Source organism: Coregonus clupeaformis, chromosome 13, assembly GCF_020615455.1.
Source record: "Coregonus clupeaformis isolate EN_2021a chromosome 13, ASM2061545v1, whole genome shotgun sequence".
Classification (NCBI taxonomy): domain Eukaryota; kingdom Metazoa; phylum Chordata; class Actinopteri; order Salmoniformes; family Salmonidae; genus Coregonus; species Coregonus clupeaformis.
In genome coordinates this window covers 18,495,043-18,513,110 of record NC_059204.1, presented here as the reverse complement: position 1 = coordinate 18,513,110, position 18,068 = coordinate 18,495,043, and the positions used below count along the sequence as shown (strand labels likewise).

General features: G+C 43.4%; 1 protein-coding gene across 1 annotated transcript in view; it reads left to right on the top strand.

Moving 5' to 3' along the window:
- LOC121579391 (homeobox protein cut-like 1) overlaps positions 1-18,068 on the top strand; it is a 256,964-nt gene that overhangs the window by 14,035 nt on the left and 224,861 nt on the right. The gene's annotated exons all lie outside the window — the stretch shown is intronic.

The following is an 18,068-nucleotide window of genomic DNA, read 5'->3' as shown; positions in this document are numbered from 1 at the left end:
TTGGAAGGTGAACCTTCGCCCCAGTCTGAGGTCCTGAGTGCTCTGGAGCAGGTTTTCATCAATGATCTCTCTGTACTTTGCTCCGTTCATCTTTCCCTCGATCCTGACTAGTCTCACAGTCCCTGCCGCTGAAAAACATCCCCACAGCATGATGCTGCCTCCACCATGCTTCACCGTAGGGATGGTGGCAGGTTTCCTCCAGACGTGACGCTTGGCATTCAGGCCAAAGAGTTCAATCTTGGTTACATCAGACCAGATAATCTTGTTTCTCATGGTCTGAGAGTCCTTAGGTGCCTTTTGGCAAACTCCAAGCTGGCTTTCGTGTGCCTTTTTACTGAGTAGTGGCTTCTGTCTGGCCACTCTACCATAAAGGCCTGATTGGTGGCGTGCTGCAGAAATGGTTATCCTTCTGGAAGTTTCTCCCATCTCCACAGAGGAACTCTGGAGCTCTGTCAGAGTGACCATCAGGTTCTTGGTCACCTCCCTGACCAAGGCCCTTCTCCCCCGATTGCTCAGTTTGGCCGGGCGGCCAGCTCTAGGAAGAGTCTTGGTGGTTCCAAACTTCTTCCATTTAATAAACATGGAGGCCACTGTGCTCTTGGGGACCTTCAATGCTGCATAAATGTTTTGGTACCCTTCCCCAGGTCTGTGCCTCCACACAATCCTGTCTCGGAGCTCTACGGACAATTCCTTCGACCTCATGGCTTGGTTTTTGTTCTGACATGCACTGTCAACTGTGGGACCTTATATAGACAGGTGTGTGCCTTTCCAAATCATGTCCAATCAATTGAATTTACCACATGTGGACTCCAAGTTGTAGAAACATCTCAAGGATGATCAATGGAAACAGGATGCACCTGAGCTCAATTTCGAGTCTCATAGCAAAGGGTTACTTATGTAAATAAGCTATTTCTGTTTAAATAAATATATAAATATGCTACAATTTTGCTTTGTCATTATGGGGTATTGTGTGTAGATTGATGAGGAAAAACATTTATTTACTCTATTTTAGAATAAGGTTGTAACATAAGAAAATGTGGAAAAGGGGAAGGGGTCTAAATACTTTCTGAATGCACTGTATGAATAGAACAGGTGTGTACAGGTGTAGTTATATAGGATGAGTCATGACTAGAATACAGTATATACATATAAAGTAGGTAAAACAGTATGTAAACATTATTAAAGTGACCAGTGTTCAATGACTCTATATACAAAGGGCAACATTTTCTAAGAGGCATGCTAGAGTACCGGGTGATAGCCGGCTATTGACAGTGTCCTGAGGTTCGATTTGAGAAGTCAGCTAGCCTTGTAAGCTACCTAGGTATATCTAAGTAGATAGCTACTAGCTAGTTACATTTCTCTCACAATTATAAAGCCATAAAAAAAAAAGAAAAAAAAGAATATTATTGACCTAAAAGATTAGCTGTGTTAACCCAGTTGCCAGTTTATCCAGGGTCAGTGATACATAGACAGTACTATCTATAGGAACAACTGCAATCATTTTGCAAGCAACATTGCTAAAATGAATTTAAATAAAATAAAATGATTCTCATAATATGTCACCTGCAATGCTTATCTCCTGTAGCCTAATTGTCATGTCCTTATTTTCATACTGGACCTGAATTACAAGGGTCAGATTTGCACTAAACTATTTTATGTCAGCAATTAAAAGGCATGTACAAAATCTGGTATGGTTTGCCACATATACATTGTCGACTGGTATCATTTTAAATTGAGAACATATAGCTCAACATGTAAATAATGTGTGAGTTTAGCAATTCTCAGCTTCAGATGACAGATGCCAATAAGGCCAGTAATGCCTTCATACTGTAGGCCTATGGTTGCATTGGCTTTGCATGCGATATGATAAGCTGCAAAATGTTTTAGTTTTTGCATAGTTTTTTAACATTGTAAAAATGTGTTTACTTACTTGAATAAGTTCTCCCACTGCCTACGTTTCTTGGGTCCTTACAAAAACAAAGTAATGTGCAATCTTCAACAACAAAAAAGGTGGTAGCAATGCGCTGCCAGCAGCCATGTGGACGAAGGGAGACAATAAAAAAAGTATGTTTGTCATCAGAGTGGTTTAGAACGTGCTGTGACGTTTGACTTTACCAGCGTAATCCACTTTCAATTTCAATAAATATAAATCGCAGACTGTCGGCCACACTTGATAACTTGAAAACTAGCACTTGAAAGGAGCATAGGCAACAAATACCCGGACGGAAAACAGTGACGCACATAACACACAGCATCCCTTCTACGGGAGGGTTCTTAAAATGTCATGTCCAATCAAAATCATGCTGCTGGGAGCCAGCAGACCATTCAAATCGTTTTTGCAATACAAAATTCTCCAGGCATGACAACGAAGTGATTTTGGAGGTATGGCAACGCGAGACTACTAGTGCTGAGTGATTTAACCAAAGTGTTGGTTATTATTATTTTTTTAAACAACTAATTGACTGACCACAGTTCAATTAATTGAATTCCATTTAGTTCCGTTTTTTTTCAATGCGCACATTGCGCTGCAGTTTCTCTAGAGATAAATCTGATCATATGCCCGAACTGTGCGATGTAGTAGGGAGTTGTAGTTTTCAACATGCCAATGTTCTACATAGTTTAGCGCAGATAGCGTGATAATTAACTACAATGACCATAATCCGCAACTAAACTTTTCAGATCTGTGTTTCTTTTACGCCTCGTAAGAGAGAAGAATGCGCGATCAAGAGGGATACAAAGAGAGAAGTTTCTTCGTGAGGTATCTCTACCTGAAAATACATGATTAAGAGATTGATAGGTGGTATTCAGCTGTAATAAAAGCATGTCTTATTTACTTTGAAGAACTACTAAAATAGTGATTTTGTCAGACAGCATAGGCAGCAGCTCTATAGAGATGAGATGACTTGGAATGAAATAATAAAGTCATCAAATAAATCAAATGTAATATACACAACAACTGAAATATTTTAAAGTAAAGTAATGTGAATAACTGATGGTTAATAAGTGATCAGCTGTCACGACTTTTATTAATAGTTTTATTCTGTGTTTTTGCTGTATTCAACCCACATAATGCATAGTGCATTTAATGTTTAAAAAATCGTGATGATTTTTTAATAAATCGAATCGAAACCGAATCGACCTCAAAAAGCACTAATTAGGGATGGGCATGAGTACTCGAACTGACGTCAAAACTCGATCTTTAATCAGAGATGAATTATTTTTCAAATACTATAAAACTTTTTGATCTAAATGCCTATAAAAACATATTTAACTGACATTCCTTGCCACATGACAACAGTTTCATCACAAATTCTACATGGACTGGTTGACTGAAGTAGGGAAATGTGTTCCAACAATGAGCTGCAGTTTTGGAATAATTGCGTCATTTTCCACTTAGGCTACTTTGTGGTTGTCACTAGTTATCACAGCCACAAAGTCAAAATTGTCTATATCATAAAAATTCATGATTTTTGGTCTTAATTTAAGGTTCGGACTAGGTGTGGTTAGGGTTAAAGGTTTAAAATCAGATTTTAAGAAGTGGAATTGTAGAAACAGGCAGGGTTTATGACTTTGTTGTAACTAACGTTAGTGACGACCCTACTTTGCGAACTGGAAGTGGCATTTAGAATTGGTTAGACTAGGCTATTACCCCTCCTAAATATGTAAATATAGACAGGTTCCACACTGAAAATATGCAAAACATTAATTTGATGAAGACAAAGAGCATATTTTCATCAGAATCATTAAGCCTACTCACCAAACAGATGTCCTGGCCATAATTCATCCCCATCCAGTGTTCAATGTAGAATTATTAATCAATTTTGAAAATTCCAAGGCACAGGCATAATAAACTAAATCAAAAAGAAGACAGATTTTGGTTTGTCTTTGAACTTGCGAAATTGAGCCCGGTTTCAAATGATCACTCTTTAAGAATAACCGTTCCAGACGTGAGATGTGAATCACTTCACACTATTCTGTTATATTACATCCCTTTTTTACTATAAAATATGTGTCTTGATTGTTTTAAGGGCTCGGGAAATAAGAGCATCTTGTCTGCTAAATTAACAAAACAAGGCTATGCCATTGCACAGCCATAGGCTTCTACAAGCAAGAGCCACACTGCTGAGGTTACTACCTTTTTGAAGATTGTGTTCCACAATATAATATAACCAGTCGATATTACAGTTTCAATAAATTAATCTTAAATGGCACTTTTTTTTATTGACTGTATATATGGCAATTTATCAATTAGGATCTGTAATGGTTATGAAAAATGGGTAATTGTTGCTAACTGTTGGCATATAGATAAATGCGCAATATTTTTTTCCAGCGCCTTGTTTTAAAAATAGCTATTGTTTTCATTCGAGTACTCGAAAGAAAATCATGCCAGTACTCGAAGAGTCAAAAAAGGTCAATTGCCCATCCCTAGCACTAATCGCTCAGCACCTAGAGACTACTAAACAGTAAACATTAAATCATAAAATTACACTAAAACTATGTAGGACATCACTAAATACTTCATAATAACAACCCAAATGTTAAAAGTGGCGGAGTTGCCCTTTAACACAGTAATATTATTACGCTGCTTAAAGTCGGAGTCATTGGTGTTTCCCCCCAGCCTAGGTAATGGTCAGATTATATACACACAACTGCTGCCTGAATTTCGATACAATTTAAAGAACCTGTTGTTTTCTGTTGATCTACAAATGTCTGAACACTTTTTACTTTTATTTCTTGTACGTTACCACCCAGTGTCTAAATCAATCTCAATAAAGTGGAATTAGAATTTTAAAGAACTTCATCCACAACTACACTCCACTGGCTAATGCTCTCCAAAAACCTCTTTGCCTCCAGGTACGTTTCTTGAGAGAATATTTCTCAATAAGTGGGTTGAGTTATTGCAGGGTTGACCGTATTGATTTTTTTGGTGGGGCGTTGCAGTAACCCCAGGCCCTCCCCCCATGGGGGCTGTAAATGTTTTAGGAGCAGGCCGACTCTTACTGGGTGAGTATTTCACTCACATGCCATGTTTAATCAGAGGGGGGCAGCTCGGGGGGCCATTAAAGCACACTCCATTTAGGCTCAGGAACGGCCCTCTCAGCTCCCACGGAGGAATGATTGAAAAGTCTGACTATCCCCGTCAGAACCCAGCAGACGGCAAATGTGCACGAAATTATAACACCAGAGCACGTTTCCGGCAGCCGACCGCAGAGACTGTCAGGAAACTCTAGGCGGTGGGAAGTTCAAATGGGCAACTTGTGAACAAATAGGCAAGATGTAGCCAACTTTATTCCATCCATTGTTTTATCCATGGGATGTTGCTAATGTGTTTTGTTGGTGCATATGAGGCCTCTCTCTCTGTGTGCCGGTCTCTGGATTTTTACTTAAGAGGGTAGGCAGGCGACCAGGGAGGAGGGGCGATGTTCTGTTCTTGCTTCCACTCAGCTCTGGTGTCCAAATTAGCCATGAATCAAGGGTGTGTCAGGTTACACAAAATGTCAACTGCCTGGGAGTACAACCGGCTCTCTTTTTCTCTGGCTGGCAGGGTTACCTCACTCTGATTGCCAAGTTAGAAAGTGCCTGAGTAGCCGCTATCTCTGTATCAGTCAGCCTTCTAAATATAATACAGCACAGAATGTTTTGTTCAGCACAGCGATTCTGTGTTTAGTTTCTCATTATGTAGGGCTGCATTGGAAATAGATAATTCTGTCGAACCTGTATCATCTTCTGTCACATTATACTCCATGACCTCGATATTATGACCGTGAGACAAGGCTGTTAATCACAAGCAGTGAAAAGATAAGCCATCACAGTTACGTTTACCAATGTGTAGATATGATACCTAAGTATTTTAGGCCTAATTCTTTATAGAGATTTAACCATTGTACGCAATACAGTGTTACAAGTTCAGACCAATGCCCAGAGACTGATATCATTATTGCTTCTCCCTGACTTGTACCCTTGAATAATGCAGTCAGTTACCTGAAAAGGGATGAACATAGAGTACTCAATGATGAGGGGGAAAAAGAGAAATGTGTGAACAACCACATCAGTCATTTCTTAAACTCTGGAAAAGCGCTCTATTATGCCACACAATTTAAATGAATGGATACCTCTCCCATGGCCCTGTCCACATCCATAAGTATAGTTCAATATCTTCCTTGATCTTGATCCTTCTAGGTCACCCTTATAGTCAGAAGATATGTTAGTAGTCTAAAATTGGAAGTGAATTTTCAGTACGGTTTTCAGCATTCTGAATATGGACAAAATTCTTAAATGTTCCATTCACAGCACCTGCCAACCCACCAGTATCAGTTGCCATTTGAATATGGCAGACTAGCTGTAGGCTAGCTGTCAATAAGATTCACCCATGTTAACTTCAGTCAATTTTGTCAGGCTGACAGATTGGACATTAAAATTGGAAGTGCAGAGAGTGCTGTGGTGTGCTGTTCAGTACAGCTGACTGCCCCAGCGCTGTGTCCCTGACTGCCGCCTCCTCCTCTCCTCCTTTCTCCCATCCTTTCTTCCCTCCCTCCACCGTTCCCTGCCCCCAGCCTGAACTGCCACCGCTGTCTCAGTCCAGCTATAACATTATACATTTTTCTCCTCCCTGCTTTATGAATTATTAACCTGGCTGAATTGATTAGCGTCCTGTGATGGAGTGCTGGCATGTCTATACTGAATGTGTTACATGACAGGCTCACTGACATGCACCTTTACTGTCTATGCTACTGTCTAGCCTACTAGCCTACACCAATGCTGAACAATACAAGGAAGCAACACATATCATGACTGTGATGGACGGTCATACTATCCATATGGTCTGGCTACCGGTATGTCGTTTTTGCCTTTTTACTCAATCAAATAAGTTAAGTAAAATGCACGACCTTAACTGATTGGATAATGTTATAGACTTGGTCATAAATCTGTTGCAAGTGAAGCTAGTTCCCAATGACGTAGTCTAATTTAACATTTCTCTTTTGGTGAAGTGAAACAGTGTTGTTTATCCCTCAGAGTTGATTTATCAGCACAACACACAGATGCTCACGTCTTGTCCGACACACTTTCTGAGGTAATGCAGTTTATGTACTGTCAGCAACCCAGACTGTCAAAGTGAGAGATTGTCTAAGCTCTCACTTTAGAAGTGCATTAATGGCCCATTTTACAGTTAATTGGCCATTCTACAGTTAATGGAAGTGGATTTTGTGCTTGAAAGTACAGCTGATTTGAATTCTAATAGACTGCCCTGTTGTGCCACTGATGAGTTATCATCTGCTGATGTGGCTCATGGTGTTTTTTTTGTTGCTGTTTCTTATCAACTCGTAGACTTTACCCATGGCTGACAGTTCAACGCATCCTTAGCGGTAACCTGAGAGCGGAGGAGAAAGGGGATTTAGCCTGGTTTCTGCTTGTCACTAAGACAAACTAGGATAAATCTGATCCAAATGCGGGCTGAGAAATTAGAAGAGCTGTGGGAGATATCCCTGTGTCTTCTGAGAAACCTTCTGGTTTTCTGTCTTCACGGCTCAGAATCGTCTGGCTGACAAGAGAAAACTGGCCTTGAAGAATGGAAAGTCGTGTGTGTGGAGGAAATTCAATTTCCATTTTTGACATGACCAAGTACAGGCCCAGATGTTTAGTACATTAAAATTGGGGAGAAATTGCGGTGTTAAATTTAGAGCTTTGTAATCATACACTTTGTAATCATACATCTCAGAGGCACATAACTACTTTTCCCATGCACTGGATCAAGGTGTTACAATAACAAGTGGCAGCTGTGACTAGTCAGCACACTAGTTTCTTTATGGACACAGACTGAAAAAGAAGAGTCCAATTAGGTTGAAATGCTACACAGTCCCTTAGGCCCAAATCCTATCTTGAGATAAGGGTGCCTAACCTGGATTCTGATGCAAGCCTAAATCATGCATTGATGAGAGTATGGTGTATTCTCACATTTGGAATCGACCCCAAGTGCTTACAACTTTGCCTCCCTCCATTGCCCGGTTAGGTGGCAGTCATAGGAGACATGACTTGTCTCAATGGCCATTGACAGACATTGCCTTGAGTTGACCACCTCCTCTACTCGGGTTAGCCCAGTGACTCCCGGCCCTCTAAACCTGTCACATTAGTCTGAGGGGAAGGTAGAGACTGCCACATTAGCCTCTGCTAAGCCTCAAGTTTAACCGCACCACAGAGCATTAAGACCTCGGCCATGCTCTCCCCTAATTTCCCCCGCAGCTCAGCTGGAGGAGTAGGGTTTCCAGCCTTCTGTGTCTGTCTGAGAGAGAAAGAGGGATGGAAAGAGAGAGAGAGAGAAAGAAAGAAGTAGGCTTCATCAGCATTACTAAGTGATGTCAGAGGGGACCTCCAGGGCCCCAGACCCAGTGAGAGTCCTAGCCCAGCGCTGGAAGTAACTGTTCCCAAAGGGCTGCTGGCGGGCTGGGGAGAGGAACCTTCAACTCCCTCCTCTGAGCTTTCCCTCCCCCCTCCCCCTCAGTCCCCAGACAGACATCCATCAGGCAGGCCCTGCCGTTACATACCAAAACAAAACCAGCTCTCTGAGGGGGGCCTCTGGAGGCCCAGGGGAGTCGGCCCATCCACTTCCTCGTTGGCCCCGTCAATGGTGTAACTCACATCTCTCTGGCACGGAGGTAGACTTTGGCTGAACTCTTGCCTTTGCCTGAAATCGTTATTATTAGTGACCTGAAAACCTCCAGGAGTCCTGTAAATGAAAGCCAGATGCTGTTAGTGACTAGAAAATGATATTATGCCTTTTTGAATGGGGAGAGAGAAAGTGAGAGAGAGAGAGGGTCTGATGTTTTTCCGTCTCGGGGATGGAAGAGCAGCCCTGGCTAGAGGGGGAGGGGGGTCTCTTGGCCAGGGGTGCGTTTTCCTCTCCCTGCAGCTCGCACATCAGCAGCCACAGCCTGGGGCTGCCCTGCGGCTACTGGAAGGCCACCTCTCCTGAGGCGCTACACTGCCTTATGTACTCCACTGATGAAGACTTCTATTCTCCTTCTGAAACTTTGCAAGTTCGCTACTGCTAGAGAAAGAGAGTGTGTTGAGGAATCTGTGGGTTTGAGTTCAAGCCCTTCAGCCTATTCTGCTGAGATAGCATCTCTGGCAATATCTGCCCTTGCCTTGACCTCAGCAGGTAAACCACAGTTCTTTGTCCTTGCGTAGCCTCATTGTTCTTTTGGATATATTTGTGGTCGCTCTGCCTGTGCTGGCATTTTCTTCAGTCTTTTTCTAATGCTAGTCAACCCAGGACTCCAGACAGACAGTCACTCTGCCACTTAGTGTTCACCACAATCGCCCCAATGGCGGAGGAGAGCAGGCCAAACGGTTGGGACAATAGACCGTCCCTGTCACCACTTTCTCCCAGGTTAAGTCTAATAAACCGGGCTCTCCCTCTTAACAAGGACCCCTTTGTTTTGAGTGTCTTTCGCCCTCCTCCCTTTGTTGGGGTCCAAGGCCTCCTTTAGCAGTGCACCTCTAAAAAGGGGCAATTATTTTGAGAAGCCTGTGCAGGTTGGGGGTCTGTGTGTGTGCAGGCAGGGAAGCCTGGGGGGCTGTTGGGAGGTAACCAGCCCTGTGCAATGCCTCTATACCCTTGTGTCCTCATTAGCCTACCAGGCAGGCAGGCTGGGGAACAGGCAGACAGGGAGGCCTTTCTCCACACAAAGCATTAGCCAAGCCTAGCGCTGGGAGGATCATTGTGCACAAACTTATACCCCTCACCCCCTTAAATTGGCCACCCCGTCATAGGATATTGTTTATGTCCAGAACAGTGATGAACAACTCTGACAAAGGCTGCATTGGTTCATGATTGAAACCCTTGAACTAAAGTGCCATGTGGTCCTCTGTAGCTCAATTGGTAGAGCATGGCGCTTGTAACGCCAGGGTAGTGGGTTCGATCCCCGGGACCACCCATACGTAAAAATGTATGCGCACATGTAAGTCGCTTTGGATAAAAGCGTCTGCTAAATGGCATATTATATTATTATATTATGTCAGCCAGCAAAGGAAGGTGGTTGTGCCACTGCAAATGTGACCCTACGGTAGTGGATTTTTGAGGTTCTCTCGCTATCCCTTGTTTCCACCACACTTTGTCTTTGTTACCCCTCAACAAATTACAGCTGTAAGTAACCTTCATTAGTCTTTTTCAGAAGCAGAAATCTGATCTCCACCCAGCTATTAGTCATTGGCAGGCAGGTTTGAGTTTATGTACAGTAGAGGTCTTACCATATCCTCCTGACTGTCAACATGACTGAGATTACTCTGGAGGCCCTCTCAGAGTATTGGGACACATCCACTTTCAGTCTGTGTAACAGTGAGCTCTGGCTCAGTGGTAGACTACAGTAGGACTAGTACTGTTACTGTTTGAGGCGTTTGCCTCCTCTTCTGACTGGATCTCTTGGCAGGCCTATATCTCGAGCTGGCGGCTAATTGGCTGGCGACCAATGCATATTTGAAATACTGCCCTTTTTAAGAGCCTACTCCTCAGTCAGAGCCTCTACCTGCAGCATTAGAGTTGTAGATAAGAGACATATACTGTTTCTTCAGCGGTGCCGTGTAAGCCTATTCAAAGGGCTCACTCTCCATTTGCACTGTGATATGTTGTCCTCCGATATGGAGGCATGAAAGGAGACGGTTGGAAAAGAGATCCATTGATCTAAATTTGATTTGTTCTTTGACCTTATCCGGGGTGACTTGAATGGCTTTGTTTTGAGAGCACGTTCAGAATCCACATAAAATGGTATTAATAATAGCCTACCAGCCAGACAAAACACTGGTCTTGTGTTAATCTTAACCGGTGTTTGAATTTGCAAAGCTGTAAAATGCAGTTTCTCTTGTAGATGAAACCCCATTCTAAAGCGTGTGAACCCCCATTTTCTCTCACGAATTCATGTCTCTCACCCCGTTACATAAAAACCACAGAATAATGTCAAAGCAAACCAAAAAGTGAGTATTATGCGATTAAGATCAGCTCATCTAAATCACTGCAATCCCTCATTAAAGCATTTTTTATCTTTGGGGATAATCAGACGTTTCAGATTAAGTTTTAATCCAGAGCGTTACTTACACAGCACAGGTCTGTGTGCTCTCGCTGTGTGTTAACTCAGTTAGGCCCCCACGTCAGACTCAGGACCCAGATTATTATGGTGTAAATGCATCCAGGAACATCCATTATGTTTGGATCCCTGATGCATTATATTGGAATGTAATGTTAAATCTCTCCCCGTCACACCTGCTTTTTCCACCTGCTTTTTCAGGGCCAGGGAGTTACATTTACATTTTAGTCATTTAGCAGACGCTCTTATCCAGAGCGACTTACAGTTAGTGATTACATATTTCAGGTCATTGATGATGCAGAACATTTGCTACATTTTAATTTGACAATTTTTTTTATGCATTTGAGAGAATCCCCTGTGAACCTTTTAGCGTTGACTTAGCTCAGTTTTACAGCCAATGTGTTAGGGTTTTTATTACGACCTCTCTTTTTACCTGACTGATTTTGCTTTGTAACTTGATAAAAATAGGCCATTTCCTCTACCAGAATGACTGAGGCCAGTGGAAACTGGGTTTGCTTTTGAGCCTAAATGGAGCCTGCTCCTCAGCATTCACACCTTAAACTCACTTTCCTGGCCTCCCGGGGAGCCACCCATGAAAGAAAGCCCTAGTGTATTCTGCCCAGGCCACTGCTACCTTGCATTCCCTTAAAGAAACCCATTTGAATCTCATTCAACTGCCTAGTAGTCCTTTATCACTGGTATCATGAAGTCTCCACCCCAGCGATAAGGAGTCTGGCCAGAGGCCTGTAATTGCTCCCCCTCTCCCTGCCCTGGATTATTGACTATAAAACCAGTGGTTACGAGGTGAGGGCTGTAATACATACAAGGCAGCACCAAAGGCATCCTCAGGCTTTAGTCTTCTCTCCCTGGTTGTTAGAAAGGCCTGTTCTCCCCCACACTAGGATTTATCAAGCCCTCTCATAGAGACCCCAGATAAAGAGCTAATACAGCCACGCTGTACTCTACGACCGTGGATGTGATTCACCTAGCAATGACTACTACTGTATCCAGACTGCCTCTGTAATCGGCGCTGTATCTGGGTCAGTTTTAAATCAAGCCACTCTGTTATTGAGTGAGACATGGCATCGAGACAAGCTGTATATTAGGTGTTCTATTTCTATCTTGATGATTTACAGTGCCCTTACAGAAAAATCGTTAGTTTACATTCCTATTCCACTCGAAACATGTGATGTGCTAGCTCCGCCTATTATGGGGTTCTTTGAAGGTTCAGCCAATCGCTACCACCAGGCAGAGGAAATAGGTTTGATGAGAGCAAGCGTGTGTTTTTGCTGAGTAATCTGACTGCCATTGTGGCAGAGTAGGCTTTGGAAGTGCGGTTGGAGCCAGCATGTGAGAATGTGTGCGTGTATGTGTTTGTTGGATGTGTGTGTTTGTGTGTGGGTTTGGCAGCGGCGCGGTGCCCTTGGGGGCATTGTAGTGAAAGGGGAGCCCCTGGAACGGACGGCGAGAGCACTGTCATGACGGAACGTGCTCGGGGGAAACCGCAAGCCAGACGTGCTCTTTCTTCTCCTCTGGTCTGACACCATGTTTCCCATGTTCCAACCAGTTTTCACTGGAGCCCTTCCAAGGCGAAGGGGAAACCCCCCTCTCCACCGCTCTCCCTCCCTTCCCATTATACTGGCTGAGCTGTGTCTGCCTTTATTAAGACCGACGGCTGGTGAAACGGCAAACCTGCATGTTAAGGGAAATACCAATTCTTGAAAATAAACCCCATGTTTCACGGTTTCTCCCCTCATTCCCCCCGGCCCAGTGGAGTTGAGTGAGGCCTGCTGACAGGCAGGTTCCCCAGCTGTTCTCTCTTTAGTCAGAACCGCTAAGAGGTTCTACCTCAGAATCCCACTACATCAGAGGTTTGACTGTACTGCCTGCCCTGCACTGTGTTGCCATAGAAGTGTAGTTTAGTTTTACAACTTTAAGTTGTTCTTAAGCGCAGATCTTAAGTCAGTTTTGCTGTGAAGCCTACCTCTTTATGGTGCAGGTTAGGTGAGGGCTAGGGTTAGCCGATCCTAGATCTGTGCTTAGGCTAAACGTAAAGTGGAGTCTATCAAGAGCAAGACTGGATAGGTTTAACTGGGTAACACTAGAGCTCCCTCCTCCTCTTCCGTCCTTTCTTCTTCCCCACAGCTCCACTCTGCCAACATGGTGCCTGTCGCCATCTGGCCTCACTTTTCACCTGTTTGAAACAACGCATTTCCATTTCTGGCAGCTTATTTAGGCCTACTGTTCTAAAACCTCTTCTCCAGGTTGTGTCTCACGGAGGTTGCCCAAGCCCAAGTGGGCACCATCAGCCTGGCGCATGACCTTACATCCCTTGGCAGATGCCCCCAAAATGTCTCACGTGGAGAAAGAAGGACTAAGGGGGGAAGAGATATTTAGTCAGTCAGTTATTTCTACAAAGATCTGCATTTGAATAATGAACTAACCCAAATGAAAAGGGCTGGGTCGAGGGGGGATAGGCTTGGTTAAAATGGCCGCACTAGCATTCTATTCAATGATAAATAGTTAAAACACTTGTGCTAGCGCAGTCTGGAGGCTCCAGCGTATTTCATGCATTATTAAGCCAATGAGAGCTGTGTTTCTGTGCTCTTCTCTCTTTCTTTTCCTATCTCTATCTCCACTGCTAAAAGCACAAGACAAAAGATCTCCTTGCTTTCATATTTCAAATGAGGCTCCTGGCTGTTCTCTCAGACACAAGGCCATGAATTAATATGTGCGTCTTGGAACATGTGTATCTATTTAATATTATAGAAGCCATTTTTTACTGTTGCAGGCCCACACCTCCACACTGAATAAAAAACTGCAAAGTCCCTATAGATTTCCTGGACCAGCTCAAGTCTTTCTCCCTTCATTTTCTCTCCTTCTTTTTATTCTGTGTAAGACTTTGGTAAGCATCTGAGAGAGAACCCGCACATTGTTTCATATTTCAATGGGGCACCTTATGTTTGCGTTCTTTCTCTCTCAAATGGGTCTGGCTGTGGGATTCTAACAGTTTGATCGTGTGGAAACTCACGTCAGCATGTTTAAAGGGACTTCACTAATCTGCACTGGGGGAGAGAGAATTCAGAACGCAAAAAACTGCCAAATCACATGAGTGTGCAGAGTGAGTGTGGGTACGGATGGGGGTTTGTGGACCTAAAATTAGAAGCGTGCACAAGGCCTGAATCAGCATGCCGACGTTTTCCACACGGGATCGGGAATGCATTTTGCTGACACGTTTTCAATTTTTTTCTTATGTTCTTCTGCCCCTCCTCATCTGTACTTTTCCCTTTTTAGTGTGAATTTGGCCTTTGGTTGAGAATGGGGTGGTGGTAAATTGATGTCCCAGAGTATTATGATTAGCGATTGAGGGAATTTCAGGGAGGGCTGGAGATTTGCTGACAAGTGGATTGGAAGCTTGGGTCTGGGAAAGAAGGCCCTAACCAAGGGTTTAGAGTGAGGGGTCAGAGGAAGGCAGAGAGACAGACATGTAGCCTCACTCCAAGCTTCCAATCCACTTGTCAGCAAATCTCTAGCCCACCCTGAAATTACCTCAATCGCTAATCATAATACTCTGGGAGAAAGAAAATGAATCGTGTGTGTGTGTGTCAGAGGAAGGCAGAGAGACAGACATGTAGCGTCACACATGCGAGCACACACACACACACACACACTAAGGTATGTCCACACACACAATTCAATTTCTTTCTCCGTTAAGTCATGACACTGCGAATGAAAGATTAAAGAAATATGAAAATCCATTCAAGTCTGTGTGAGACTCTGTAATGTGGGTTGTAGCGTGTCATACAGGTGCTGCTAGTGTAAATTCAGGATAGAAAAACAAGCGTTAATAGCAAGTATAGGCCTAATTTAGATCAAGCCTGTGTGTGTTTGTGCTTGCATACTATATGCTAGGCCTACAGCTACAGCCTGGTCTCCTCTGGATCCCCCAGATTAATTCCAGAGTCTGCCCCGCCCCCACCCTTGCCTATGAGAGGGCCAAGAGGAGGCAGTGCATTGGCTGATTGATTACCTGTTGGTTCCGATTTCCGTGGCAACTGGAGATGTGCGCCGTAGCTAACAGTTCCCCTATCCACCCTATCTGCTCCCGCTGCCAGGGCACTTCCAAATCCATTTGCTACTGCTAGACAGCTCTCCACTCCTTACACGCACCACAGTAGCCCCATAACCGAACCCAATCCCAGGTAAACAAACAGACAACCCAAACAAATCAGGAATCACACCTGCACTATTGGGTTTAGATTTGGTCGAGTGCACGCTTGGAATTGCAGGGTTGATAGTAGTTGGAACTCGATTGCATAGCCTTTTAAAATGGCTGCCCGTTATTAGATGAACTGAAATGTGAAAATTTCACTCTGTCGCATCTAATCCCAAATTGCTATCCTGTGTTTGACCGTTCGTACCGTAGCAAGTATGGCCACTCACAAAACGGTCTGCATTTTGAGTGACAGTCTGAGCCTCCAGTAACAGTGTTCTTTCATCATTGACTACTGGAGTACCGCGTTATTATTGGCTGCTGGTCTCTTAAGATGAAGGCCGCTCAGGGTTGTTGTGTAACACTCCCAGTGCTGCCTGTCCAACACAACAAATCTACAGCCAGGCTGCATGGTCCCTTATGTTCTCCCCTCATCCTCCTCCTCCTCTCTCTCTCTTTCCCCTCATCTTCCAATCTCTGGGTTATGAATCGCAGCAGCAGGCAGCGCCAGGCGACTGTGGAGAGAGGAATGAACGGTGAGGAGAGGTGTTCATTAGAGGCTGCTGCTGCCTATTGAAATCACTGGCCACTTTAAGAAATGGAACACCAGTCACTTTAATGTTGTTTACAGTCACTTTAATAATGTTTACATATCTTGCACTACTCATCTCATATGTATATACTGCATTCTATTCTATAATATTCTTCTGTATCTTAGTCCATGCTGCTCTGTCATTGCTTGTCCATATATGTATATTTTCTTAAATTCCATTCCTTACTAGTTTTGTGTGTATTAGGTATACAGTTGAAGTCGGAAGTTTACATACACCTTAGCCAAATACATTTAAACTCAGTTTTTCACAATTCCTGACATTTAATCCTAGTACAAATTCCCTGTCTTAGGTCAGTTATGATCACCACTATATTTTAAGAATGTGAAATGTCAGAATAATAGTAGAGAGAATGATTTATTTCAGCTTTTATTTAATTCATCACATTCCCAGTGGGTCAGAAGTTTACATACTCTCAATTAGTATTTGGTAGCATTGCCTTTAATTTGTTTAACTTGGGTCAAATGTTTTGGGTAGCCTTCCACAAGCTTCCCACATTAAGTTGGGTGAATTTTGGCCCATTCCTCCTGACAGAGCTGGTGTAACTGAGTCAGGTTTGTAGGCCTCCTTGCTCGCACACGCTTTTTCAGTTCTGCCCACAAATGTTCTATAGGATTGAGGTCAGGGCTTTGTGATGGCCACTCCAATACCTTGACTTTGTTGTCCTTAAGCCATTTTGCCACAACTTTGGAAGTATGCTTGGGGTCATTGTCCATTTGGAAGACCCATTTGCGACCAAGCTTTAACTTCCTGACTGATGTCTTGAGATGTTGCGTCAATATATCCACATAATTTTCCTTCCTCATGATGCCATCTATTTTGTGAAGTGCACCAGTCCCTCTTGCAGCAAAGCACCCCCACAGCATGATGCTGCCACCCCCGTGCTTCACGGTTGGGATGGTGTTCTTCGGCTTGCAAGCAACCCCCCTTTTCCTCCAAACATTACGATGGTCATTATGGCCAAACAGTTCTATTTTTGTTTCATCAGACCAGAGGACATTTCTCCAAAAAGTACGATCTTTGTCCCCATGTGAAGTTGCAAACCGTAGTCTGGCTTTTTATGGTGGTTTTAGAGCAGTGGCTTCTTCCTTGCTGAGCGGCCTTTCAGGTTATGTCGATATAGGACTAGTTTTACTGTGGATATAGATACTTTTGTACCTGTTTCCTCCAGCATCTTCACAAGGTCCTTTGCTGTTGTTCTGTGATTGATTTGCACTTTTCGCTCCAAGGTACGTTCATCTCTAGGAGACAGAACGCGTCTCCTTCCTGAGCGGTATGACGGCTGCGTGGTCCCATGGTGTTTATACTTGCGTACTATTGTTTGTACAGATGAACGTGGTACCTTCAGGCGTTTGGAAATTGCTCCCAAGGATGAACCAGACTAGTTATTTATTTCTGAGGTCTTGGCTGATTTCTTTTGATTTTCCCATGATGTCAAGCAAAGATGCACTGAGTTTGATGGTAGGCCTTGAAATACATCCACAGGTACACCTCCAATTGACTCAAATGATGTCAATTAGCCTATCAGAGTCTTCTAAAGCCATGACATCATTTTCTGGAATTTTCCAAGCTGTTTAAAGGCACAGTCAACTTAGTGTATGTAAACTTCTGACCCACTGGAATTGTGATACAGTGAATTATAAGTGATTACTTGTGTCATGCACAAAGTAGATGTCCTAACCGACTTGCCAAAACTATAGTTTGTTAACAAGAAATGTGTGGAGTGGTTGAAAAACGAATTTTAATGACTCCAACCTAAGTGTATGTAAACTTCCGACTTCAACTGTATGTTGTGAAGTTGTTAGATATTACTTGTTAGATATTACTGCACTGTCGGAGCTAGAAGCACAAGCATTTCGCTACACCCGCTATAACATCTGCTAAACACGTGTATGTGACAAATAAAATGTGATTTGATTTGATTCAGTCAAGGCATGAGAGGTGTTCAGGCAACAATGTATGGCTGGAGAGGAGCTGAGGGTGGGGGGTTGGAAGGTGGCATGGGGGAAGCTAGTGGTGTTGGTAGTGGGAGGGGGAACATTTGTGATTATCCTAGGGCTGCACGATTAATCACATTTTAATCAAAATTGCGATATTGATGTGCAATATCCATATCGCAAGAGGCTGCGATATTTCTAAACAGCACTTAGCCGTCTGTAACGCACATAA